At 42.5% G+C, this 26,010-nt stretch overlaps 1 protein-coding gene across 1 annotated transcript in view; it reads left to right on the top strand.

Moving 5' to 3' along the window:
* Nucleotides 1-1,985: 1,985 nt before the first annotated feature.
* The window catches only part of BMPR1A (bone morphogenetic protein receptor type 1A), an 80,865-nt gene continuing 56,840 nt past the window's right edge, over nt 1,986-26,010 (top strand). Inside the window, exon 1 of the mRNA XM_048505327.1 lies at nt 1,986-2,320. The gene's annotated coding sequence lies outside the window, so the exon portion shown is untranslated. The remainder of the gene's footprint in view (nt 2,321-26,010) is intronic.

The raw sequence follows: 26,010 nt of genomic DNA, 5'->3' as shown, positions 1-26,010 counted from the left end.
AGGCATTCTTGGTGGTTGCTTGAGAGTTATCTCACTTCAATTCCTTGCAGGACCGATAAAGTCTAAGCCTATAGAAAAACTGTTTCAGAAGAATGTGGAACTTTCCGCTTTGGGTTTTTGTTCAAAAAGCAGGACTACGCATATGAAAAAAACCCTTTATTTTAGTTGTTGTGCGTGTTGCCTTGCAGCCTGCTTAGAGTCCCCAGAATCAGAGGTGGGATCCAACCAGTTCTCACCACTTCTCTAGAAGTGGTTACTATTTTTTTCTGAGTGCCGGGAAGGGGTTACTAAAGTAACCTCCCTGCCCAATAGAGACTGGAAGTGTGTGCGTGCGGTGGCCCCACTGTTTTAATTCCACCACCATCAGAACCTGTTATTAAAATTTTTGGATCCCACCACTGCCCAGAATTAAGTAAAAGTGTGAAGAAAAAGGGTTGAGATTCCAATCAAGTTGTTCTTCACTCTGAAAACATATCTTGCACGGAGAACGACAGGAAATCAGTGTCTCCAACGGCTTCAGAAATATGCTGGGAATGTCTTCATACGAGTGTCAGTTAACATGCTGTTTACCTGTAATGTTCAGTAACACAAGTTTTTAAACACATACTCTGAAGTGCTGTATAAATTAATATATTTGATTAATGATGTGGTACTAGGGTCAGCAACCTCCCAAAATTTCCACTGATCTCTTGACCAGAGAGATCAGTGCCCGCCCTCCCAAGAATATGGCAGCTCCAGGAATATTCCAAGCCAGGGTTGGCAACCTTAGGTAATTGCAATTTTCTGAAAAAAAAGATTCCAAAGACTTTTAATGGTTTTACTTTTAAGCATCCCCTTAAAGTGCCATAAGGCAGTCTATTGGTTTCTCTTAAAATAAATGTTGCACCCTGGTTAGTTTGAGTCGTAACAGCTGTTTAATGTTATTTTTGACCATTGAGGAGATTTTGAATTTTTTCTTTGGGGGGGTCCCCCCCTTTTTTTTTGCTCCTGCTGCTATGATTTTTCATTGCTGTTCGCGCTGTATTTTATTTCTGGATAAACCACGCTTGTTTCTTATTGTTTTAAATGAAGGCATTTTAAACTGCTGTGTCCATTTCCACAAGAAAAGCTGGAAGTGTGTAAAAATAGAAACAGTGCACATGGGTGTGGGGGGAAAAAGGATTTTGGATCAGAGCAGTCTAGGGAAAGAGTCCATTCCACCCTAAAATAAATAAATAAATAAATAAATAAATAAATAAATAAATAAATATTATTATATATGTGTGTGTACTTTTTGTGTGTGCGTATATGTATTTGTCTGTGTACACACACACACATATATGGGTATATACACTATATGTGTGTGTGTGTATAGGTGGTATACACACTATATATAGTGTGATATAAAGAGAGATTTTGGATCAGAGCATTCTGGGGAAAGAGTCCATTCCACCCTAAAATAAATAAATAAATATTATTATATATGTGTGTACTTTTTGTGTGTATGTATATATGTCTGTGTACTATATGTGTGTGTGTGTGAGTGCGTAGTGGGTATACACACTATATATAGTGTGATATAAAGAGAGAGTCATATAAAACCTCAGGGAGGTCCCCCACCCCACCCCGTCTGGTTCTCAAGGAAAGTAATGGCGGAGAAGGAAAGTTCCAGCACTACTCCAGAGGGCGCCTCAGAGGCTCCTCAACAACCTCGCTCGCTTAGGTCGCTCCCATTATGGACAGCGACGACGCAAAGACACAGAAAATACTGATTAAAAAAGGTCTTCAGCCGAAGCCCTTTTCGACCCTATTCGGCATTTTCCGTCGCCGTCGAGCGCGACGGGGCCGAGACGGGAGGGGGAAAATAAAAGTCCCTCAGCGCCATCTGGGCCCCATTTTGTGAGCGGGCGCGCGCCATTGGCGGAGCGGGTGTCGGCGGCGGCCTCCCATTGGCCGCTCTGGGGGTCCTCGCCCCACCCGCCCCGCGCTTCTCCTCACTCGTGCCGTGATTGGAAATAATCGGGACGATTCCCAGACTCTCCTCCGCCCAGGTGCTCGGCCCGGGGCGCGCGCATGCGCACACAGGCCCGCCTCCAGAAGGGACGACCGAGCGGCCCCGACGAGCGTCGAAGGCGGCCCAGGCCTCAAGTCCCCGCCGCTCCTGCCTGGTTCCCGTGGGCCCTAGCCTCGCAGGCCCAGGGGAAGGCCCGACGCCTCCTCCCGCCCCGACCTTTCTTACGGTTATCGCCGCTCACACCGAAACAGGAGGAGGAGGAGGAGGACAGGAAAAGGGACGGCGCCTCGCCCGCCCGCCAGGCAGAATGACGGGCCCCCGACACGGGTAAGTCGCCCTCCGTGTCAGAGAGACAAAAAGAAAGAAAGGAGTGGAGAGTCAATGGCGGGGGGAAGGGAAGGACTTTTCTCCTCTGTGGTCTCGCTTAAAGGGGGGGAACCCCAAAGGTCCTTTTCCTCGACTAAAGAGAGGTGAAACAAAAATCCCCCTTTCCCTCAACACAGGGGCTTTAATTCAATGCAGTCCCGGTCCCCTTGGAAGGAGGACCTGAGATTTGGAAACCAGCCCGTTTCCACGACGAGGGAAACCACCTCCGAGGAGACCTGCCCGCTCCCCCAGGTTGAGGCGAGAGAGAGAAAAAAAAAAGGGGGGGGGGAGGGCGATTCGCGAAACAGCCCTCAGTGAATTGTGGTAAAGAACATATGAATTAGAAAGAATACTTAAGTTATTCAAAAACATACTTTATTGTCATTTAAATCAATTATTTCAATTGCAGGATTTAAATTAACCAACCTCCTCTCCTCCCCCCCCGCCAGTCTTATGCATTTTTGTTTTGGTGTCTCATATTTAACTAATAATTAAGTAACTCTGGCAGGAATGTTTTCTTGGCAGCTGCTAACAAGACAACTCACAAAGGCAGCGTTTCTCGCAATGTTGCTCTGTTTTCCTTTACTTCTCCTAGTATATATACATATATATATACACACACACACAATCAATGCAACCACATCTTGCTGAAAAGAAGAAATAATAGATCTGTGTTTGGTCCTTTCAGAACCGCCTTGGCTAGGAGAAGCTGCCCTTTCTTGCTTCTCCCTCTTCAATCTAGTGTCAGGTTTGGGCTCAGAGGCCTTCCCGGAATCGTTCTTCTTCCAGCACGGGAGGGGCCTCCTCGGTTTGTGGTGTTACTTTTTAATTAAAAGTATTATGTCACATCCTTTCTGCTACGCCTGCCGAAGCAAACAGTAAATATTGAAGGAGCTGATTGCCGACACAATTAGAAGCCGTTCGTGGAATTTTCGTTGTTGGGGGTTTGTCATGTCAATTTCCAATAATTTGATGCAGGAAAGCCTTAGGAAATCCATTAACAATTATGAGACCAAATGGCCTTGGAAACGTCATGTTCTGTTTTTTTTTAATGTAGTGGTTGTATTTGTTTATCTTCTGCCGTAGTTGTGGTTAAATAGCTTTAATGATGTGAAATTAATTTTGTTTCTTTATGTATAGCCTGATGAACACACAGATCTGGTTCAATTTTTGTGCTTGTCGATTGTGTGCTTGTAAGAAATTCTTTGGCAACATCTCCATAAAAGGGAAGTTGGCTAGTGCAGGAAAGACAGTAGGTGATAGGTAAGTGATAGAGGTTGTTGTTGTGAAGCATACTTCGTGGTGGTACTGTATGTTCTGTACATTGGCAAAGCATGTGGCCACTACTACAAATGGCAAATCTGCAGCATAGGTGCTAAAAGTAACTCTAGCAGTGAACGGGTGTGTTACATCTGGGCAGGAGAATTCTTGGCATTGAGTCAACCCTGTTCTGTTGTTGTCTGCCTTCCTGGCTGTCAATGAAATTGGGATGGGATGGGGTGAGGGTAGAGATGGGGGAAGCACAAGGAATTGTGTCCTGTGTATCCATGCATCCTAGAGTGGCACATCTTCATTCTTAGGGCTTGTTTGTGTGACTTGCTTGCCAGCCAGAGCTAGTGTGGTGTGGTAGCTAAGAGCAGTGGACTCTGTTTGACTCCATATGAGTGGCAGACACTCTTACCTGGTGAACTGGATTTGTATCCCCACTCCTACACATGATGCCTGCTGGGTGATCTTGGGCTAGTCACAGTCCTCTCAAAACTCTCTCGGTTTCGCCTACCTCACAAGGTGTCTGTTGTGGGTAGAAGAAGGAAAAGGAATTCGTAAGCTGTCTTAAGTCTCCTTACAGAAGAAGGAGGTAGGGTATAAATCCAAACTGTTATTCTCTTCTTCAGGTGGTTTGGCTATCATTATTTTTCATTTTTAATCTTTGTCTTGTCTTTTGCAATGCAGTCCTGTGCAGTTACTGCAGTCTAAGCTCACTCATTTTGCCAGAGTAGCAATGCTCTGTTAAAGGTTGTGATAACTTCATGAGAAGAACAGTTTCCAGATTGTTAGTAACAGTTTCAAGAAGTTTAACAGATAGGTTTTGTATTCCAGATACATGACTTGACTTGCAGATGTTAACATTCTCCTCTTGAAGACGTGAATTGGCCGAGTCCCAAACATCCTGATCCTGCACTCGTTTTATGTATGTTTTGGAATCCATTTACAGTTAACAGAGAAGAAATATACTTGGTTGTTGCTCTTCTCAAAACAGAACATTTAAAACCCAAAAAGCTCAAATACCCCAGCCCCTAAATTGAATTTTATCAGGCAGTATGTTTGTGTGAGAATTTACATTTAGCCAATCAAGGTACAAATTTCTTAGACAGTTTTATATGTACCCCAATTCTTCACATTTGTCTTTTAAAGTCAGTTGATTCAAATCAAGTTTAATGCCAGGTAAGTAGCGTAATATCTCAGCTGAGAGGATACCCTAGAACAAGCCTTTTAGCTTGAAGCCTTGCAATAAAGAATATGTTGAATTATTTGGCTGGGAGAATATTGAAACACCCTAGTATATCTTCTCCTTTGTTCTAAATCAGAGTTGTGAGAGCCTGTGCATGCACTCGGCAGGTAAGAATCTGCACCCAGTTGCCTTTGCCTAGGGTTTAATTTCCAGACATGACAGGTCCAAACATGATTCCTGGATATATCTGAAAATATATCTAATAGTATGATTATGTTCCTTGATGATCTGATTGACAGCTGTTACCTTCCTCCTATATATGGATTTGCCTGGATTAGGGAGCAGAACCCATGAATGAGCCACTCACACAACCTGCTTATACCTGTATCCATTCATGAGAAACAAAACATCCCAAGCCTTGGCTTTTCCCAGCAAATTGTTGGTGGTGTCAAGTCATCAGCAACTTACGATGAGACAGTCAGAAGTAGTTTGCCAGTGCCTGACTGTGCGTTGTGACTTCCTTGCTGGTCTCTAACCCAAATACTTCAAATCTATGGCCAACCACAGGAAGTCAAGCATTCCAAGATCTGGACAACATGAGGCTAGGCCTCTGCCACCTTTTCAGGATCCTTGGGGCAGACTTCATTTTGGTTCTTTCTTCTTATCATCAGATCATGTGACCTGAAACCAATCACCTTAATAGCTGAAATTTACCATGCAAGAAAGTGTGTCTGTTAGAAAGATCTCATATAAATAAATATTCAGGGGGACTGTTGTCTTAAAGATTTCCACACTCCTAAGATCTGGAAATATTGTTTTTGAAGAAGCAACAAGCTGAAAGAAACATTGAAAGTTAAGCTTTCTGAATAGCATTTTTGTATTGGGCTTCAGTTGTAAACTGTTGGAGCTAGAGCACTGATAAGGCTGCTTCTCAACTGATAAGATATGATTATCTTTAGCATTACAAAAATGAAAGCAATGGGACAGGCATTTGAAGGTCATCATGACCACATAGCCTGCAGGAGACTGTGCTTTAAGGAGCAAGAAGATAGGTTCTAGTCAGTCCATAGGGTTAGAATATCTAGAACAACTTGCCAGCTGAGGTTATGGAATGTCCTTGACAAAAGATGGTAAGGCAGAAAGTGACCCATATCTGCGCATATGCTTGATCTGGTGTGAGACATTCCAGCGATAGCATTTAATTAAAAGTATTCCAGAATATTATCTTGATTGTTGAAATGCTGCTTATGACAAATACTGTAGTAGAAAAACCTGGTCTTTTAAAACAATTAGTCAGAAATAAGATAAGGCAACCCTCCCTCCCCTCTTCTGCAGAAAAAGCCCTAATTTCATTATGTGGCAAACATGAAACCAGGCTCTTCTGCATTAAAAAAAAGTCTTAAAGCAGCCTCATGGGACTACTAATTTGATGGGGGAAGTGAATATTTAATCCTTTCATTCCAAACCTTTCTCCTGTGTATAAATTGCCTTCTCCCAGCTTTCTCGGGTACAGGAAAAGGCAGGTACAGCTGCTGTTGCAGTGGATGTATGGGGACAATTTAAATCAGGAACTGGGCGTGGGAGGAAAGGTCCAAATGCTTCTTCCCCTGAGAAATGGAGATCATCATGCCTAGTTTGGTCCATAACCATGTTGTATGTGGGTTTTATCCCCACAATGTTATTTTTCTTCAATATTGTAACCATCAGCTGAGTAAGCTGCCTTATGGGATCATGTCCTACTCCTAGCCATTTGAAGTTAGGAGAGATGTCTTTGACAGTATCCCTCTCACCTGCCCCAAATAATTACTGGCAATCCTTAACTGGTATGTGTTTTATTTGGTGCTACAAAAAGAGTCAGTACCCTTTGTCTAAACATCAGACTTGAAAGCATGTTACTGTTACCAACAGTACAGAGATAAGTGCATACTGCAAATAAACTTGGTGGTACCTCACTTGGACATTCCATCTTCCATGGATGTGTCCAGTTGCTCAGTTTAAAGCCCATCAACATCACATTTTTCATAATTTGCAGAATAATCCTACAAATTGCCATTCTGGGCAGTTCAGTGCACTACACTGTGCACTAGTGAAAGGGAGGGCTATAATAATACCTGTGCAGTTGGGATGGCCATATTGCTGCCACCACAGCTTTTAAAAAATAGTATGATGTATGCTCTGTTCTGGAGATGAGAGACACAGTCCGTAAGAGAGAACAGTAAGGAATTGAAACCAACTGATACCAGACGAGTATTTTGAGAAGTCATTTGTTCCTTTCACTGTGGCACCCCAGCAGTGAGGTGAAGCCTGCCCAACTGATGTCTCATGGTCTGATTGGGTCCTCTTTGCAGCATCTTGAGTAGACCAACTATCCATGATTTGCTGCCATTCAAAAGTAGCAGTGGAAATTGCCTGCATCACTGTATCTCTCCCTGAGATTCAGGAGCATGTAGTAGAGTTGACGTGGATATTTTTCCCAACCTGCTGTTACCAGCCAGCTGTATTACTTGGGCTAACAGCATAATAGAGTCCTTCACTGGTGTGATTTGCTGGGAGAGTGAAAGGCTATGCTATTCATGAATTAGTGAGAGGGAAGGGATGCAGAAACCAAGAAAAATAGAGGTTGACAGAAATATAAGTGGAGAACAAAGGTGGCACTGCGAAGAAACCTGTGAGGTAGTCAGAGATTAGAAGCAGGGATGAATGAATGGGAGTGCTGAGGGAGTATAGCGAAATAGCATGCATAGAGACTGGTCTAAAGCCAGAGAGGTAGCTTGAATATGGAGATACAGGGAGACCTGTATGGGGAAAGGAGGAGATAACTGAGAAATGCAGGCATAGGGATGTGTGGTCTGGGAAAAGGTCAAATTGTAGAGAAGAAAGCAGTGGCTGAGGAATGGTGTTTCAGATAGGTCTGTTGTAGTTTGAGGAGAGGAGAGTGCTATGGGGCATAGAGGGAAATGAGACAGTTAAGAAATGGATCTGCAGACATACTTGTGACCTGAGGATGAAGAAAAAGTGGGGTAGTGGATGAAGTTTCAGAGAAAAGGAAATGTGGGGTGTCTGGGGAGAAGAGAGTGTGCTATGGAGGAGTAAGAAAATGAGAAGCATTCAGAGAGACCTGTAGTAGTGCAGAGAGAGGGTGGCTTTGTTTTACAAAATGGGAATTGAGTTAAAATTGTAGCACAACAATGCTGTTCTGTAGTTAACCCTCATATATGGCTCATTTGAGTTAGAAAATTCAAAAACTCTTAGAATGGTTTGTGTTGTGCACATGAGTTAATCTCATATTCTTCTCTTTGGGAGTTAATGGTAGTTAAAACTATCATTTCAGATTTCTGTAGTTGCTTTGAGATGCCTCGGTACTAACTTCCTTGACATCTTTTTTGCAGATGGAGTACTGGTGCTTGGGTAGCAACCTTGTGTATCCATATTTATTTTGTTTTATAGATCATCCTTCCCTATGCAGGCTCAGGGCATACAGCATCATTATTAATAATAAAAAGTTATAAAACCTATTGTATCTCAATGAAACAGACTCCACTAAGGGATAACAGCTTAATTCAAACCACACCCCTTAAAATCACATTTTACCAACTACAGTATATTACTGTTTGAATCCTGAAAAAATATAGGAGCATTTTCTTGAGGGCATATATCTCTGGATTCCTTTCAAGTAATAAGAAACAACTGCACAATTCCTATGTTGGAAACTGATGGAGGAAAATACCTAAGAAACATCTGTGGTATATGCGCTAGGAACGGAAGGTTACGGGTATGGAAATGCACGTTTGTAGGTATATCTTATTTCGTGTGGTTTGTTTCAATGCCTTGGATCCTGACAGCTTTTCTGCTGGTGCAAGATAGAGGAGGGATGGTCTTACCTGATCCTCCTCCTTGTTGCTTTCTCATGCTTTGTGGGTTTTTTATTTTGTCCATGTGAGTCCCTCAATTCCTGGCATGGTCTTTTTAGAGGTCAGAAGGGGCTCTGCTCTCTTGTTCCACTTGAAAAGGTTGTAAAATCTATCCCACTGATGTTAGATGATTCACAAACTGCGAAGCAGGGTAGGTACTCATTAGTTTGCTGTTCATCTTTTAATGTAAGTGTTCATAGTGAATGTCAGGTAAATTGATATCAAGTTTGAATCCTTGGAAAAAATGTAGATAGGGCTTTTCTCCTGGAAGCGGAGGGTGTCTCGTGGGGTTGTTCCGTTCTCTTACCTGGGAGGCAGGTCTAACTGAATTTCTTCCCCCTTCCAACTGTCAAAACGTCCCTTCTGCCCTCAGTATCGTTCCTGCCTCTTACAGGGAGCACGTCTTCGTCTTTGCTCTATACTCCTTCTACGTTAACTCCTTCAGAGCTAAGACGTACAACTTTCCCCACAAGGTGGCTGAGCCGCTGAGGGCTGTTCGCGGCGGCTCGCTTTTACAGAGAGAATTTCAGGCTCTGAGAAAACTTCGAGCGTCTCCCCAACCATCAAACGGCAGCGGTTGCCATTTTGCCGAGCCGGCAAGTGAGCTGATAGCACATTTACAGTCGTACCTTGCCGTTCTTTTAAAAACTGCTGATGGCTCAGCACACCTTCTCTCCTCCTCGGGAGCCGTTCAGCATATCTGCTGCAGAAACCACACGGTCTAAAATCCAGAAGCCTTCTGCTAATAAGGCAGGGGCGCAGCAGGAGGATCCCGGGCAAGGGACGAGTGTCTCAGTGGCCCAGCAGGCGCCCGAGGAACTTGGTGGTTTGGTTGTCGATTAGGAATTGCTAATTGTCCTCCTCTTTGGCATTTTTCAGTTATCATTCATTGGTGGAAATCAATGAACAAACATTGTTTTTAGAAAAACAGGTTCTAGTTTAGTTAGATGGTTGTGACATACAAAAATAAAAACAACTTACCTGTGGTTGCCTAAGAAAATTCTTGTTAGTCACAAGTACCAGACAAAGACCTTAATGCTTTGTTGCTGTTTCTCCCACTTATGTAGAGTTACAACGGCTGACTGTTTTGATATGGTTCCTGAGGCCCTTTCCGCTGGGCGTTTGCAGATGACGGCCTTGGGACGGCCTTAAAAACGCCGATCCCTTAGGAGCTCTTCATTTGCACAGGGGGCGCTTAAGCTGTGCTGTTATCGCTGCCGCCAGCACCGCCGACCGAAGCGCCTAAGCCGGCGTTTCCAGAGTTTCCAGGAACTTTCCTGGAAACGCCAACTGGGAGCCGCTGCTGTGCGAACGGCGCTTCCCCCCCCCACTCCCTCCCTTCACTTACCTTGTCCCCGGCCCTCCGGCGCGTCGCCAAGGCCTGGGGACACGCCCCCTGCCCTGCGACGCTGCAACAGGCGCGCAGGGCCGGGGGGCGTGTCTCCAGGCCTCGGTGATGTACCGGACGGTCCCAGCGTCTTCGGGTCGGCGTGAGTTACGCTGACCCAACCCCTTCCGCCTCCGTGCAGAAGGGGCCTCAGAGTATATACTGTGGTATTCTAGGATTTGATTTGTGTTTTAGAAGTAGGAAAAGATATCTCAACAGTGGTGTATCAAGTGATTCTGGAATTTTTGTTCCAAAAAATGAAAGGGTTTTTACATAACATTGTACTATCAAATGATCCTTTCCATAACTATTTAAACAACACAGTGTAACGGGCATCATGTATTGGAAGGCAACTTTAAGATCTGTTGGGAAAATGTGTTGGATGAATGAGCCCTAATCTATCTACTGCTAAATAATCCAGTCTACTACTACTACTTTCATAACTAGAGTTTTGCTGGGAAGAAGACCTAAAACAGGAAAACTTTTGTTTCCGTAGTTGTCTCTAGTTGTATACCGACAAATATTTGCTCATAGGTCCGCTAGTAAATGCCCGTATTAATTGTAATATAATGTTGCAAGCTTCGAGAAGAAATTGAAGAATTCCCCGAAGTGTCACAGTATTGCATAACGTATGGCAATAAGTATGTGATCATTAATGTGGCATGTAATAAAAGCAGCAGCATGACTCCTCTGGAGTCTAGACTGTGAGCTGTCATATCTCTCACAATGGGCCAACTGAATCTTTCAGCCAAGCTATAATTGAATAGAACTAGGGAATACTTTCTGCAATAAAATAAAATAAAAATAACCAAGTTTTGCAGTGCATTTCAATCCGAGTTGGTTAATTTAAATCCTGCCATTTGAGTAATTGATTTAAAGGACAATAAAGTATGTTTTAAATCATTTAAATAGTCCTTCTAATTCATATATCCTTTAATATAATTCCACTAAGGGTTGGGCTGAGTCGAGTTGCGTACCCACTGGTTGGAAGTGCACCGCTTACATTCCAGTCAGTCCCCTGCCTGCTGGGGCTAGGACGGAGGCTGGTGTGGGGCACCCTGCCTTCTCCTCCCCCCTCATTTAGAGCCTGTTTTATTTTAACTTAAAATGGGCATTAGTGTCAGTCAGTCAGTCAAGTATTTATTGTTTGAGCCATTGGCTATAACAATACAAAAATACATGCAGTTAAAACAGTAACTTAGTTAAAACAATAATTTAAATTAAAACAATAATTTAGTTTTACATTAAAATATAAATTATTCGTGTTCACAATCTCTAAATTAAAATGCCCCATCAAATACGTCAGATGTTTTTGCAGTTTCTTCAGCTAGTCTAAGTTAATCTCCAGTACTTTACAACATTAGTTCCAACAGCGCTTTAAATACTTTTGCTCAGAAGTTTCCTAATGCTAGGGCAAAGAGAGAGCCATCTTATAAGAAACATAGGAATCAATATCCGATAATAAGAAAATCAGTTTCTCGTCATCGGACAAAAAAGCTGTCCTAGGTAGTATTGGCTCTAAAAACCTTTTCCTTATTTCAGAATATAAAGGACAGGAGAGTATGTAGTGGAAGAGATCCTCAGGCTCTTGTTTTCCACAGATACAAAAGCGCTGAGAAAATGGTAAGGGCATTAGTGCTAGTTTTATATATTAGGCATACTGAACAAGTGGACATGCTTGTGGGTGGTTACAGATTTTCAGCTAAATAAAACTTTTTAGACTACCTAAAACAGCACCCATCTACCAATGGTGGGCCACTCCATCATAGTGTGGGCCAGGCATAGGCCACCTCACGTACAGTCATACTGGGCAAAATCCAGATTTTTTTTAAGTGGAAGGAAGTTGTTCAAGTGAGCCTTGCCCACATTTTCCTTCTGTCACGGGCTCCCTGTGAGCTATAGAAATCTATGCTGAGGATCAGAGCCTTGTAAATAAACCCACTGAAATTGGAAGCTTATAAACTTAACAACAGTTACTGTTCCCACTTTCTCTCACCTGACCAACCTGATTCTTTGCAAGTGCTTTCTTTCACGCAAATGTAAATAATTGTGTCAAATACACTAGTAAGAAAGATGTTTTGAAAACCCAGAAAAAATCAAGAAAAAATAGAGTTAATTTTACCAGGATACGTTTTGGATGATGAACACTGTGCCCTGTGTTTTTTACAGGGAACTCCAGGAATCATTGTGTAGTCAAGTGCATACTCAATAGACACAAAGCAAACTTAGTAGGTCTTATTACTCTTCAGGACCAAAGAGTACTTCAGAACATGCCTGACAATCCTTTCAGCTGATCATAGTGAGAGAAGCTTAGATTGGGGAATGGTACTGTTTAAAAGAGAAGATTGATCACCATAACTGATTTTACTCCATAGTAACCCATGCTTTGAAGAGCTCTAGTCTATCCCTTGTTCTCCTCCTGCAGCCTTGTCTTAGGAGGAATGATGAAGAGTTACAGGGGAAGTAATTTTAATTTTAGAGGTTGCATGAACCAGATATGCATTAGGTCAGCAGAGCTTGCAACTCTCAAATTCACGTTCTCTCAGCCATTTTAGACCTGGTTGGGAAATTTTAAATAGTCTGGTGAAAGCTTAAGTGGCGATTTCTGAAATCTTGTTAGTCAGTATTTATTTATTTAATTTATAGTCTTTTCTTTTTCTGCCAGAGACTCTGGTTGTACCAATTCTTAAGGTAATAGTTTTAGCATTTCACATTTGCTTTAAAGATTTCAAGTAGCTCTATCATGCATTTACATAGTGGAGATAGTATTACATGATTAATGTAATGACCATGAGAGTAAAATGACAGAAAGCAAAATAATAGCAGTTAAAATATTATCTGCCAAGTGAAACATTCCTGTAACATTTTGAAGTGAAGAAACAAAATTGGTCTTGACATGTGCTTGATTTTTTTGAGACAAGAGATTATTACTGCTATAAATATTTTAAAATGTGTGAAAGTAAAGCTGTGTGCATTGCATAAGGAATGTCCTAATTTCAGACAGGGGCATCTCCAATAAAAAAAGATCTCAACTTGCAGGCTGGGAAGAGTTTTTTCCTGAGAGCTTTAGAGAGTAATAAGCTACATTGGCTGATTTAACTTGGGCCTTTTCTGTACAAGTTGGTTACAACATATTTTGCTGCCAAATGCTACATTTTTTTACCCTTTGAATTCTGCATGCCTTTTTCCTCTGTTTTGTTTTGGAAATGTTTTCCCTTCATTTTTCTCCATTGTTTTCCTGAACACTTTACTGTGATTTTTTTCAATCTGTTTCTAAGCCAGCTTCCCTTGAGCATGCAATCACGTTGAAGTGGTCTTTATTTCTCCAGCTCACCAAGCACCTGCCCTTATCCATGCCCCCATATAGTTGCCCAACCTTTCCTTTGGCCATTTTCAAATGGATGTTTTTTAAAAAATATATGTTTGTCACATTGAACTAGTGATACAACATTGAGGCAGAGGAGCAGAGTTGAGTGGCTCAGCTGTGTCAATTTCACGTAGACCTTGCAGTATTAAAGTTTAGGCAGAAACAGGATCAGTTTCACATAGAGTTAGGGGTGTTACCTTAGGTCAGAGAGTGATTTTGAAGTTGGGGGCAATTGAAAAGAATACTAAGAGTAACAGCTACGTGCTGCAATAATGATCATACATCACTGCAGAACAAATCTTGCTAAAAATGTGATTCTTTGTTGGGGGGATAGGCAGGCTATGTGTTTCTGTTACTTCAGGTAATGGCACCTGCTCAGGGGATTGCTTTCATGGTTATGGCTTTCATTTTGGGTTGGTAGTTCACAGTAGTAGAAATGGAGACTGAGACATTCTTGAATTGCTGCTTCAAAATGTAACTGTGCAGTAACGCTAGAGCGCCTATGCAGAAGGGAAAAATCCTGGGAAGAGTTATTCTTCTATATCATGGATCACTTTCCACCACCATCAGGAATAATATGGTTTCAGCAGTAGAGTGTGGAATAAATGGAACTGAAGAGACGAGTGGGAAAAAAACACCAAAACAAGGAGGGAAACGTGGTGTGTGGATTGATTTCACAGAAAACATTTCCCAGACAGAATGTTTGACTACTGGGAAAATCTGGTAAGCTGTGCATGCAGAAAAAGCCTAGTTAGGAAGCAGCTTGGTGTTCAGAGTTTCTTGGTGTTCAGAGTTGCCTCAGTTAAGAATTGAAGAAGGATGTTTGGATTTATTTATATCCCACTTTTCTCAACCGTAAGGAGTCTCAAAGAGGCTCACAAACTCCTTCCCTTCCTCTCCCCACAACAGACACCTTGTGAGCTATGTGAATGGGGCTGAGAGAGTTCTGAGAGAACTGTGACTAGCCCAGGGTCACCCAGCAGGCTTCATGAGTAGGAGTGGAGAATCAAACCTGGTTCTCCAGATTAGTCTGCAAGTCGTAACCACTACACTACACTGTCTTCAAAAGCATTGTTATAAATACAAAGTAATTTGGAATAGGAACAGATTGTTGGTAAGAAATATCCTTTAGAATTTTAGATCTTTCCAAAGAGGATAGAATATAAGCCTTTTGGCTCACACTGACTAAGAAATTGAGAACTTTGTTCTCTAGTGGTAAGATTAGAGACAGCCAAAGAAGTCACTAATAGAATAAGGCAGTAGTCTTATGATTTGGCAGTATCTTTCAGCCAAGTTTCGTCCATGGCTCAGAAAGTCACTATCAGCTAGGAATATATGCCACTCTTAAAGGTCATGCTATATTTAGAAGTTCCTTGGCCAAAAATTATGGATAAATTCTCAGCAGCACAGTTGCATTCATAGAGGAAAGCCTATTATAATTAGCATCCTGATCCTAAACATTTGTGTTCTTATCCAGACATGGCAGTTTGCACATGGAAGCAAGTTTCTGTATATGCAGTGCCTACTAATTTGGGAGCCGTGTGTGCAAAAGGGTGGTAGGCACAAGTCTGGTTCTGTGTGAGTTCATTAAGCATCACATTTCTAGAAGCAGGGAATCAACAAGGACTTGCAGGGGGGCTCTCATTTTCCCCTTTCCATGTATTTTTCCCCTTCCCTGAAATCCCCTGTAGCCTCTCCCCTTTGATTCTTTCTAAGCCATGTGCTGCAACCTGTTTAGAAGATGTTATCGCTGTGCACTTGAGCAAAATCTACTGCTCACTTTCAATACTTTCAACTGTTTTAGCAATATAAAGTCTTCTCTACTAAATGAAACAACTAAGCTGAGTGGATTTCAAAAGCAAACAAGACTATCAAGGAAAATGAAAAGTCTAAAAATGTTTGGGTTTATGTTCAAATGTGTATTGCTCACATTAGATAGAAGGAAAGTATTTTTGTTACAAACTGGAAGGGAAATCCTGTAATTCGTTTTCTTCAGGAAGGAAGCTGAGCATCTTCATAGCATTGCAACAGCATACCTCTCAGAGCTCCTGAATCTTTGTTCTTAGCACCTCCAGTTAATTGGAGAGAGATTTATAGTGCATTCTTGAACAGAGCCAAATCCTTCTAAGTTTGTTGACTTCAATGTATGTAGAAGTGTGTAACTATTTAGGATTGTATTGTCAACCATCAGTGAATAAGTAAAACTCAATCCAAGTTTTACAAAAATAATCAAAATAAAACAAAATAGTTCAAAGAAATGGAAGAAATTCTGTTGCTTCAAAGCTTCCTGTTCTGATTTTAACAGTAGCATTTTAAAATATAGTTTTTTTCCCTTTCTGTCAAGTGTAGATTATTTAGTAAAATAGGGAACCATTATTTCAAATAATCCTTGAAAAAATGTGTATTTTGTGGGGTAATTTCAAGGGCTGGGTTTATGCTTTAGTTTAGAGTTTCTTTGTTGCATGTTTTTTTAAATATAGTTTGTTAATCTAGGCTAAATCAGCCATCAGTTTACTCTGTCTTTTTAGAGTCCGTGCTGCATCACTTCATTTCCAGTTTACACCTTTTTATTGCAAAAATACTTGTGTGGAAAACAAGAAGAGAAAGGGTGAACAACTCAGGAAGGTCAAACTACAGATGTCAGCTTTAAAGTCTGAGTACGTCTAATAAGGATAAACAAGAAGAAAACAATTTTAAATGCCAAATTAGGCATCTGCTTAGCAGCTGTGGAATCTTAATTAATTAAGCAATTTAAGATGTGGCACTGATTTTTTTGTGTTTATTTCCCACCCTATTCTAAAAACTGACAGTGAGTTGGTTTATACCAGGGGTAGGGAACCTGCGGCTCTCCAGATGTTCAGGAACTACAATTCCCATCAGCCCCTACCAGCATGGCCAATTGGCCATGCTGACAGAGGCTGATGGGAATTGTAGTTCCTGAACATCTGGAGAGCCGCAGGTTCCCTACCCCTGGTTTATACATATTGGAAATACATTCCTATTGACCACAATTTAAATTATCTTATTTAATTCATTTAATGTAGACTCCACATTTTTCCTCAATGGGCCCCAAAGCAGGTTACAGCATTCTACACTCCTTTATTTTATCCTCAGGCATATGACACAGGTTAGCCTGAGAGAGCATGACTGGTCCAAGGTCACCCAACGAACTCCCCATGGCACCAGTGGGGATTTGAACCTGCATCTTCCAGACAGTAGTCTGCAACTCTTAACCACTATTATATCATACCACATCTACCCTTTTCTCACCTTCTCTTACTTCCCCTTTCATCTTGAACCACATCAGTATTCAAGCATTTACAGCAAATTTTCCAGACAGCCCATGTTACTGAAGAGAGAATTTCAGTTAGATTTCCCAACAATCAAAATTCCTAACCAGGCAGTCCTTATTTTCCCTAACCCACGTAGAGGGCCACCCAGAGTTGTAGGAATATTAAATATGTATGGGCAGACAGCTGCTTCAGCAGTGATTCATGACTTTCACAAATAGTGGAGCTTCTAGCATTTCAGAGAACATATTCATTGTTAATAATTTTCTTGTATTTCTTCATTTCTTCATTTAATTATTGGACTCAGGTCATGTAAACTGATTTAACTTGATTAGTAATTTATTTACCTTATTTATGACCCTCTTTCTCCCCTATGGGGACCCAAAATGGCTTAAATCATTCTCCTCTCCTCTATTTTATCTTCACAGCAACCTAGTGAGGTATGTTAGGCTGAGTATGTGTATGACTGTGGACTGGTCCAAAATCACCCAACAAGCTTCTATTACAGAGTGAGGATTCAAATTTGGGTTTCTCCTGGAAGCAGAGGACATCTCGCTTGGGTTTGTTCTGCTTCATTCCCCATCTTTGGAGATCAGATTCCCCGATTGAAGGTTAGCCACGGGGACGTCAACCATCGGTACCTGCGGGAGGCGATTAACGTATTCAAGTACCAAGTAAAATTTTCTGTTTGCTGGGGTAGCAGCCTTACTGGTAGTTGGATTTAGCATCTCTCTCCTAACCTTTCTTTCAAAAAACTCAGGCAGAGGAAAAAACTTTTTAGGATTGTCCTCTTTTGGGAAGTATTCTGAACTTCCTTTGGGACATCATTTAATTGACTTGTGCTGGGACTGCCCTACAGAGTCCGCAGCATCTGCGAGATCATGGAGATCTAGAGCAGAAATAGTTTTCCCCATAAGAAAAGACAGATCCTCCACTTTAAAAAATTTGGGGGTCTGGTCAGAGTCATCAGTCACTATATCCTCACTATCAGAAAATTGGATCCCTCCATGCATTCCCGTCCGCTAATGCCCTCTTCATCTGAGTAATTATGAGGGGTGGGGGGTTGGGATTTTCCCTATAGGTGGATCCTGGGCAGCTGGAGAATGGTCTGTGCTGTGAGAGACTGTCCTGCTGGGACTGGGAAAAAATCCTGTCTGAGTGAATGCAACAGGAAACCGACAAATTCCATGAGGGAAAAGCTGTTCCAAGCATATTGCCTGGGTTCTGAGAAACCTCCTCCACCCCTGTGCACCCTGCAGAAGAGGTGTTGGAAAGATCTTGCCTGGCTCCTGCAGAGAAATCTGTAGCTTGGGCAGCAGGTCATCCACAGCTTGTCTGGATCTGCAGCTTGTTTTGGCTTGCTGAGCATGGTTGGGGACAGGGCTTGCTGTATGCTGCTCTTAGGAGGCTTCTTGGAACCCTTGGTGCTCCTGGCAGTGCTCACAGACCCTGCGTGGGTCAGGCAGCTGCTTGTCTCCTCCATAGGGTCTTCTCACCCCTGGGTGGGAGGAGGAAACTCTTGCCAAGAAGGCCCTGTTCACCTCCGCAGAGGAGCAGGCAAAAGTCTCCTGGGCAGGAGAAAAAGAGCCGTTGGCCATTTTGAGGCTCTCAGAGAGTTCCCTCCAAAAAGGAACCTCTAATGAAATGGCGCCGAAATGATCATGCTGGGGCCGCTCTCTCCCTCTCTCTCTCTCCCTCTCTCCCCTCCCTCTCCCCCCCCCTCTCTCTCTCTCTCTCTCTCTCTCACACACACACACACACACCACAGATGAGGAACACAAGGAAAACAAACAACAGAGGCTGAGGGGAGAGGGAAAATGAAGACAAAACAAACACACTCACTCTGACTGGAAAAAACACCAACAGCGAGAAAAAAAGCCTTGCTGTCCTGAAAGAGGCAGGAACAATACTGGCAAGAGAGGGGAGGTCCTAGCCATAAAGGGGAAATGACAGAAATTTTGAAGTTCCTGCCTCCTGAATAAAGGAAGAGAACTAACCCAAGCGAGATGTCCTCCGGCCTACCAGGAGAAAGGCCCTTCATCGTAAGAACCCAATGGACCCTTCTCATCTCCCAGTCTGATCCTAGTCACTGTACCATTCTGACTTGTGGTATTGGCAATCAAATGTGTTTCCTGAGAAATACATGATGAGCTTCCAAGAACATTTAAAAAGAGACATGTTATAACGCAGTGGTGACGAACCTATGGCACGCATGCCAGAGGTGGCACTCAGAGCCCTCTGTGTGGGCACGCATGCACAGACTTCGTCATCTAGACTGGCCTTGCTTCTGAGTAAACCCTCCTAGGGTCATGATTCACCCATTCAAAACGTTGCATGGTTGCTTCACCAAGCTTATTCCCGAGTAACATGCGCCTTGGAGCAAACCGTTTTTTCTAAACTTAAACCTCAATATTCAGGTTAAATTGCCATGTTGGCACTTTGCAATAAATAAGTGGGCTTTGGGTTGCAATTTGGGCACTCGGTCTCGAAAACGTTCACCATCACTGTTATAACGTATGTACAACAGAGAACTGGGATTGGGAAAGAAGGCACTAACCTGTTTATATTTTCACTTCCTGCATTAAAAGAACTCTGTCAAGGGTATTGTATTGTATAGCCTCTTTGTATTGCAGCTCAGCAAGTGTTGGGATTTCTTTTCCTTGGCTACAGTGCAGCCAGTGGTATTCCTGTGTGAGGGATATAATATGACAAGACAACGCTGAAAAACTATACGAGCACGAGCAAAATGGAATTCTGGCTTAGAAAATGTAACTAATTTTGGCCTCCTGTATCTCACTAGGATCATTCATTTTACCTAGCTGGGCAATAGTGGTGATCTTTGTACCCTGTAACTTAATTTTCTGTTTAAGAATATTTAACTCCACAAAACAAAAAAGGAACATGAGCATGCACGTTCCATCGCATTGGAAACATTTATGCAGACTATCAACTCTTGCTGGTGAAAAAGTATGACCATTCAGCTGCCAAGTAAACCATCCTAGGCAGTCTGAGGGCTCTGTTTAGATTTATTTCTGTAAAGTGGCAGTCTCTCAATTCAAATTGTTCATGTTTAAAGAACGAGTAACTTACAAGGTATTGAGCTTGACGAGTTGAATGGTAAGAGTATATGTGTTGTATCTTGACTTTTAAGTTTCCAGAATTGTATTTAATTTAAATCCCTTTTCTGTTTATATTGTTAATTTTTTTTTGTATTGTCAAAGGCTTTCATGGCCGGATTCAACTGGTTGTTGTGGGTTTTCCAGGCTGTGTGGCCATGGTCTGATAGCTCTTGTTCCTAACGTTTCGCCTGCATCTGTGGCTGGCATCTTCAGAGATGTATCACAGAGAGAAGTCTGTTATATACTGTTATACACTGGACTTCTCTGTGATACACCTCTGAAGATGCCAGCCACAGATGCAGGCAAAACGTTAGGAACAAGATCTACCAGACCATGGGCACACAGCCCGAAAAACCCACAACAACCAATTAATTTTTTTGTTTCATACTATTTTATAAAGATGTTATGAGTGTGTGTGTATGTGTGTGTGTGTGTGTAAAAAGTTGGATGGGATTAGTTATTGAATTACTATGAACTTTTGTTTAAGAAATAGATGTAATATATATGGCAAAATTCATACAGATTGATTTATTAGTAGTATTTTAGCAGTGGATACTGCAACAAAAAGTTGCAGTGTGTTGAAATTTTTTGTAGTTAAAATGAGAAGAGCATGCTCTCTTCTTCTACCCACCCTCAAAATGTTTGTTAACGGTTCCTTTCCAATAATCTCACAAAGGCAAGAGCCAAAATCCTTTTGCAAGATGTGTCTGCTGCATGCAGAAGTGTCTGCTGACCAACCCTCAGCCAATGGGAGCGCAGGAGATGGTCCTGCACACCCATTCGGTGACGGTTAGTCCTCGTGCTCAAAAGCGCTACCGGGCCTACCAACAGGCTTTCCCACCCCCAGACCAGGTGCCAGCTACACAAAAGCCCTCCCGCTTCCCCCACCCTCTCCCAACCTCCTACCCAGGAGCAAGTTGCAACGGGGCAAAGGAAGCAGGCCAGCCTCCCTGTTCCCCTGACAAACACCCTCCGCACACCCCCTCTCTGCCCCAGCAAAAACCCTCCTGTGTCCAAAATGCCATATTCCCACCCCCGACCAAGCCTCATTCAGCAGCACAAAGGTATCAACCCCCCTTCCCTGCCACCTGCACAAAAGCCCTCCCGCTTTCTCCAACCTCTCTCAACACCCTACCCTGGGACAGGCTGTGTGCAGCAGGGCAAAGGTGGCAGGCTGCCCTCCCCACCAGTCTGTACAAAACCCTCTCGCTTCCCCTCACCCTCTCCAAACCCTAGAACAGCCAGTGCATGGTGGGGCAAAGGTAGCAGGCCGCCCTCCCCACTGGCTTGGACAAAATCCTCCTGATTCCCCCCCCCCCCCGACTAAGACTAGCCTGCCGAACTAAAGGCTCCAAAGCTACCAAAGCAGGCCGCCTTCCCTGTCAGCCACACAAAAGCCCTCCCACTGCCCCACTCTCCCGAACCACAGCAGCTCTCCCACTGCCCCAGCATCTCCTCCCCATTTTCCCACCAACCTTCCCTCCACCCAAATAAACAAGACTACCCCCCTGGCAATGAGGAATGCCTGCGGTAAGTCCGGCTGAGGTGGGCCAAAGCCTGGTGTGGGTGTGGACACCTGGGGGGACAAGGAAAGGGGTGGGGGGATCCCCAGCTCACCCTTCCTTCCCCCCTTGTTGGAGCCCATTTCATTTTAAGTTGAGATGGGCTTTAATTCTAGTAGCTCTATAATACTGCTTTGGGAGTGTGAAAGGGAGGAGATAAGGAGGTGGTTCCTTCGCCTTCCTGCTCTCTCAGACTGTACCAGCAACAGCTGGATTTGGTGACAGCTCCAGGGCTGTAATCCCATTGTAAGCATTGGAAAGGAGTGGGTGGAAGTAGAAAATGTGCATACCTTCCCCTTCACCTGTCCCCTTCTTCTTTCCCTATTTGAAGGCTGAATGTGGGCATCTTTGAAATTCTGAGCTGGATGGTGCAGAAAATGGCTGCCACAAGAGGTGGAGCAAACCACAGAATGTCAGGGAGTTCGATCACGCATAACTCTAACAACTCTTCAAAAAATTCAGGCAGAATCTCTGTTTAACAGAACATCTAACATGAATATATTGTTTGAAAGTATTTTCTTGCATTTTGAAGCTTATCTTCAGTCCCACGGTGAAAATCCTTGTGCTGTTGCTGAAGCAACTTTTTAACAATCTGCACAACCAATCAGAAGTCATACTGTGCAAAATCCCCACTTATAATTGTCACTCAGCTGCTCTAAAATTTTTATTCCTTCTTGAGTCTTAGTCCTCATTAAGCTAGTTTTGTTTAGATTTTTTTCTTTTTCTTTTGGTTAACTTCCAAAACCGTTTTTCTGAAATCCTGGGAAACCCCCAGATTATAGACAACCCCCCTACCTTGTATCTGGGTGGCCTCTTTTAGCTGCTCTCATTATCCTATCTGGAGGGGGTGGTGTGCAGCCACTTTACTGTTAATGGCAGCCAGACAGCCCATGGGGAATTTTGAGAAAGAAGACCAATTGGGAATCTCTCCCCCCCCCACATCTCTTGTTCTAGAATTCTGTAAACTGTTGGGGGGGGGGGGGGCTGAGAAGCCTAATTTCTTCTTTCACCCTGCAAATTATGCACAGCTGCTTTGAACAGTCCATCCCTTCTGGAGCATTTTCAAACCTCTGGTATTTTTAAAAAACTTTTTTTCTTAGTTTTTGAAAGTATCTTTCCTGAATACCTTGGAAGTTCCCTGAAGTAAATAGAGACCCCCTACCTTGTCAATAGATGGCCTGGTTTTGCTGTTTTCGTCATCTGGCTGTATGATCCAGTTTGCTACTTGTTGAAATGATATAACCCCCTCATCCTGTGAGCTTCAGGGTCTTGCTGAAGCTTTGTCAATTTCTTACCTATTGCACGCACCAAAGCTCTAAATAGTGAGTATTGATGGCGTAATAGAAATGTGGGCAAAATCAATCAAATGATGTTCGTCACTCCCAACATAAAGCACTCTCACAACAAACACTGCATTCTTGCTGAGATAACCTTGTAGTTGCTCTTGCATCACAAACAAAACAGAATATCTCTCTTGCTTACCCACTCTCTGAATTTGACATGCCTTGGTGATATAAATCTGATAGTGAAATCTAATGGTGTAATAGCGAAAGGCGCAATTTCAGCTTGACTATCCCCAGTTTTTCAACAGCTACACTGGAGAAGCATACTGCCTGTTGAATATTTTTAGTCTTACTAATATTACTATGCTCAGGAACCATTTTTGCTCTGCTACTCTATATAGCAGTGATTGTTTCTAATAGTTATTCAATCTATATTTGCTTATTGCAGCTATGGAAAAAGAAAGTGTATCAGGAGAGAAGCCTCCATAGGTTGTGTGCTATTTTATTTATAGCACAATAGATCCCTGACATGGTTGAAATTTCCGGGTGCTTTACATGCATCTCTGCCAATGCATCTGTTTTCTTTTAATTTATTTGCAAAGATGCCAAAATGGATGCTTAGAGAGTATTTTGCCTAATATAGAGAAGACGCTCCAAAAGTGCAGGAAGTTAATGCTGCTCTGTTACTTAATAGTAAAATAATGTTAAAGTAATCTGGGGGGGGGGGAGGGGGCATTGTTTTGCTTTATTCTTAAACTCTACAGATTGGCTGGAAGGGCAGATAATTGTGAAATTGTTACCCCTGCTGCTCAGGTAACATTAAGTGATTTCAGCTCAGGCAACGTTGTGAGGCGCAGGAAGCCGGTGTTCCTCAAAGCAAAGTATTTTATTCGGAAGTGGTGGTGACAGCTCGGGCAGGAGAATCATGCTCTTGTAACCAAGTCCAGGAACTTTTATACACATACATCAAAGGGGCAGGTAAGGGGGCAGGTCCGTTACCGAACACCAATAAAGAAGCATCAATACAAAAGAAAGATACAGTTACAACTTTTGTGAATGGGACCACAAAATCCTGCTGTCAAGTGTCTTCCCGCGAGACTTTCCAGTGGTGCTGAAAGGAGAGCGGAGAAGGTCCATTCATAGAACTGTTATCAGACGGGCTATTTCCTTGACTTATGACCTGAGGCTCCCTCGCCTCGGTCCTGAAACAAAGGAGAGTTCAAACTGTCCAGTGGTGGTCCCGACACATGGGACCTCTGGGTGCTGTCATCAGATTCAATTTGCAAAACCAAAGGGGTCTTTGTCTTTGCTGAGGAGTCGGCTGGGTGTTGGTCCAAACTAAATTCCAGGGCTAACTTCCTTGTCCCTTAATATCACCTGCTACAAGCTATTGCTTTTACTAACAAACACAAATATCAAAAATAACATTTCTAAACATTAGAGAAAACCTTAGAGAGTACAAGCACATACACTTATAGGCAAGAATATCCTAAATTAACAATAACAAAACCTTAAATCAACTGGAAAACCTAGCTAAAATATAATCCTAGACAATGGGCAGATAGTAAATTCAGCACTAAAGGGCTTTCATTATATCCTAAAAAGGGGCAAAGGCAAGAGGGAAACCATGTAAAACATTGGCACAATCACATATATACGTCCTTTGCAAGCCTTATGGAGGCTTCTGAACCACACAGCTCTCTGTGTCGGTGACCTGGAGCCAATGTAGTCAGGTAACTCGACTCAGGAAAATATTTTGGCTATTTTCCTGGGCGGTAACAAAATTACAGGTAGTCATCTTTCTGAGGTTGACTTCTCTAAATGGCATCCAAAACTGCACTTGTTCATCTTTCTTCATGCAGGCCATTGAACATACTTTGCTTATTTCTATTTGTTTGATTCTACTTCATTTATATCTTACCTTTCTCTTTGGTGGCTTATAACATTCTGCTTTCCTCCATTTTGTCCTCACAACGGAGTGAGTTAATTTATGTTGAGCATATCTGACTGGCTCAAGGTCAGCCAGTAGGCGTTCTTGGCAGAATGGGGATTCAAACTTGGGTCACCCAGATTCTGGTCCCAACATTCAAAAGGCTATACCACACTGGCTTTCTTAACAGTAGATTTTTAAACTATAGACTGGAATAAAAGTCTTGCATATTAAGAGTTCTAACCAATAGTGTAACTATGGCTTCAAGTGCCCGGTAGCTTTGGAATGTTATCTACCGCAGCTCCTGTTATCTTACTACCCCTACCTTAGACATGTTTCTTCGTCAGTGTGTTATCAAAGCATGCCCTATCAGTTTGAATTCAGTTATCTAGGACTGAAGAGTTCTTTGGTTCTCCCCTCATTGTTGGAGCTGTCAATAGGTAGGTTCTCCCCTTATGCAACAATAGGTTCTCCCCTTATGCAACATCAACCGGATGTTGGGGGCAGCTGTGGAGGAAGACATATGGAAGAAACCTCTGCATTTTCTTGTGAGACCTTCTATGTAGAATTGAATGTGGAGCTTGCTGTGGCTCTGCATCTGATTACCAGGCTGATGAATCACCCCACTGATGCAGTAAGATGGAAATCATTATATAATTGCATCATGCACTTTTTTGCATTGATTGGATATCATACTTTTAAGTATGACACATATCCATTCCTCCCTCTCCCAGCTCTGTTTTTTGTTACTCTGGGACAGTAAGTGCTCACCTTATGTCTTCTACCGAATTTTTTTCATTTAGAAGCATAGTGGAGAAAAATTCTGGAATCTTTCTGCTTAGGTTCACTGGCAGCAGTTTATCTTAAACTGAAAATTGACATATGATGGTCTGTGGGATCAGTGTAGATCATTGGATGGATAATAATGAAAGCATGTCCCCAAATACCTGACAAATATTTTCAGAGTCTTTGAAATGGGTTCTGCTATATGCAGGCGTTAATATGATTAATTGAAGGTTTTGGTTTTCAATCAATTATTGGTTTCAGTCCTAAACCTACTTATAGGGAAGCAAGCGCCCTTGAACTCTGCACCTTTCCTCAAAAGCTAGTTTAATGTTGTGCTGTAACTTTATTGTGCTTTTAGCCTTGCATGCACACAAAGACCAATAACGAACGTACGTACGTGTATATGTGTATACGTGTGTGTGTGTGTGTGTGTGTGTATAATTTTTTTTCCTCACAGTCAATCTCTGTGATTCTTTTGTATTTAAAAATCATTATTTCCTGCTTTCAGCAGAACGGCTCTGCTAACCAGTGCTGAGATGCCATTTTAAGAGGTTAAATTACTTT

This window comes from Sphaerodactylus townsendi, linkage group LG08 (genome assembly GCF_021028975.2).
Source record: "Sphaerodactylus townsendi isolate TG3544 linkage group LG08, MPM_Stown_v2.3, whole genome shotgun sequence".
Taxonomy (NCBI): Eukaryota; Metazoa; Chordata; class Lepidosauria; order Squamata; family Sphaerodactylidae; genus Sphaerodactylus; species Sphaerodactylus townsendi.
This window is presented reverse-complemented; position numbering and strand designations above follow the sequence as displayed.